Here is a 3,148-nt window from a genome sequence, read left to right on the forward strand (position 1 = left end):
TGTGAACAGTATGATATTGCATTGTCTTGTCTGCAGCCTAAGTCCTTACTCCTTTTCCAGGAAAACACAGCAGAATCTATAATGGGAAAAGTAACTATTTTAAGTATTCTCATTTCAAGGCCACTCATTTCACTCTTCCTCTGACCTAAATGTTACAAGTGGAAGTCAAGCAAAACATTTCAGGTACCTGAGACCGCTGCCTGCATTATGGAGATAAAGGAAATAGGAGACAGGAGAAAATAGGCTAAACTCCAGAGTCTCATGGCATCTCTAGCAGTCATTTTGGGCATGGTGTCCATCCCAAATGAGATTGCTCTGTAAAGGTGCTGACCATGACTCAGAAGTGAGTCGTGGTCAAAAAACAGGGCAGGCAGTCAGTTCTCCATCCCAAGGGGAAGGGTGCCTATTAGTGAAATGTCTGTTTGACAGGAGCCCACTGTTGGCTCTTCCACAAGCCTAGGAGAAGCTTGGATATCCAGGTTCTGTTTCTAAAGCTCTCACTACTTTACTCTATCACTGGTTCAAGGCACATGACATCACCTCTCTGGGTTTTTTAACAGCAGGGCATCCACCTCTCAGAAACATGGAAGCAGTTTTTAAACTCCTCTGAGGAAGCCTTGCTGAAAATTTAGCATACTAGAGAACAAGCCAAATTCATGCCTATGTAATAAAAAAAAAATCACATTCACAAAAATGTTGCTAGAAGAACAATGTGAAGTTTACAAGCCAAGGTCCTGCAAAAGGCTGAGAAAGAACTGCTATGGCCATAGTACTTGAAACATGCACCTCACTAGGAGACACAGTGTGATGGTTTAAAACCACCTCACTCCCCAAAAATGAGGGACAGCTCTGCTTGGCTGAATGCATCCAGCTGTAGAAGGACTAATGCTACCTTCCTCTTGCCTTAATGGAACGCCTGGGGACTGAGAGGGCACTGGATAATGCACATTGACCAGCACTGTATGAGCACCCAGCCTGGTGTCAACCACTCTGCTACACCAGCTGCTCCTCCCCTCCTCGGGCCCTGCATCTTCAAGGCAAAGCTTCCCAAAGCCACTTTGCTGCACTTTCAGTAGGGATCTAGTGCAGCCCCCAGAGGACAGGGCACAGAGGAGAAAGGGAGAGAAAAAGAGCAAGCAAGAATGAATCTCATTAAACAGAGAGAGGCACCCCCTCAGTCTCTCATCATGTTTGGGCCTGATTGGAAGTGAAACCACACTTGGAGGGAGGGAAAGCCCCCTCCCTTGGGAAAATCCAGAGGCTCTTGCACAAACCTAATTTCAAGCTCTGTTGAAGATAGTGTTTGGTTTGGTTTGGTTTAGGTTTGGGGTTTTTTTTTTGGTTTTGTTTTTTTTTTTTTTTTTTTTTTTTTTTTTGTTTTTTTTGTTTTTTTTTTTTTTTTAATGCATTCAACATTATTTCCCAGGGAGCTGTGTGAAAATGAGAAAGGCAGACCTTTGACTGTGAATCCAGCCCAGTGCCTGGTTCTTACAGATCCAGTCTCACATTGTTTTCCTCCATCACTGCCCTCAATAAATCTCTGCACAAAGGTTGCTAAAATTCCTCCCACCTCCCTTCCACACTTCAGTGGAGACAGTTACATTATTTTTTTTGCATTTAAGCAATCCAATTCATTTTTAATTCAAAACACACCCTAGTTTCCACAGCTCTGTTAAAAACAGGAGCACTGTGACCTTGAAAAGGCTCAGACCTGCTGGCACCATGAAGTTCTGACCTGTACTTTGCTCTTCCTGGCTTGCTTGCTTTCTGGTGAGGAAAAGGCTCGTGGTTGGGTTTATGATCCACTCATTCCAGTGCTGATAGTTGAAGGGGAAGGAGAGGAACTGTATTTGGTTTGGAAGGCTCCTGAGGGAGACATACCTGGAGATTCAGTTCCCTGAGCTCACAGAGAAACACATGCTGGCTGGTTCCTCTGCACACAGCTGATCTGCCTGCATTTAGTTTTCCAGTCTGGAGAGCAAATATACACACAGGTGAAAATACAGATTAGGGTAGGCTGTTTCCATCTGACCTCATTCTTCTGCCCAAGAACTGGCACAGGGTGGCAATTTTTACAACTACACCCTGACTGCAAGGAAGTTGCAGAGCCACTGAAGTGGGGCAGCTCTAATGGTCCACATGCTCCCTTCTCCAAGACAGAGGGAGGCAGACATGCTTTGTCCAAATTCTTCCTACATTGAGATTTCCTACTGTGACCCAAGGAGGGATTGCAAGAGAAACATAAAGCACTACTGGCCCTGAAACAATTGCCAGCTGCAGCCCCAGGTCATACCATGAAAATCTGATTCCTTTCTTTGTTTCTCAGCTGATGCAGAGATTAATTCTTTCCTGTCCTTGGCATTGTACTTGCTGGAGCTATCAGCAGAACAGTGAGCGTTGCTTTGTTTTATGGAGGGGAAGGCAAGCAGGGTGGGTTTGCTGTCATTGCAGAGGGAATGGCACAAGGAGAATGTAAACAGTAGATGTAGATGTACAAAAAAAGCAACCTTGTGGCAGCAGCATTGCATGGATTTCAGTAAAGCAAGACTTTGCCTGAGGAAAAGTTCTCTACATTTTTTATTTAAAAACCCAATTAAGTTAAAATTAAATGTGAAATGATGACAATTTGTATCCAGGCCTTAAGCAATCCGCTTTAACTGAATCATGGTTGTTCTGCACAGGAGAATGACTGAGATCAAGTTTCCCATAGATGTGTCTCATGCATCTCAGTCCAACTCTGAAGCAAGAGTACTCCCAGCTCCTCATAAAAGTGATATCACTCTCCCAACATCTTCCTGCCATGCCATCCCATTTGGAAGGCAAACAGCAGCACATGAATCACAGAATAGATAAGACTGGGAGCGACCACTGGCGACCATCTGGTCCAACCCTCTTGCTCAAGCAGGGTCCCTCAGAGCACATTCCTCAGGACTGTGTCCAGACGGCTTTAGAATATCTCCTGGTAAAGGGGCTGGCAGTCTGTCTGGGCAGTGCTCAGTGCTGTGCCTGGTCTGGGCCAGCACTCATGGGCTGGCTGCTGGGCCAGTGGCCATGCCTTGGAGCGGGATGCTGAGCTCAGGGAGCCTGGCGCTGAGCTCTGGGAGCCTGGTGCTGAGCTCAGGGAGCCTGGTGCTGAGCTCAGGGAGCC

This window comes from Ammospiza caudacuta, chromosome 2, assembly GCF_027887145.1.
Source record: "Ammospiza caudacuta isolate bAmmCau1 chromosome 2, bAmmCau1.pri, whole genome shotgun sequence".
NCBI lineage: Eukaryota > Metazoa > Chordata > Aves > Passeriformes > Passerellidae > Ammospiza > Ammospiza caudacuta.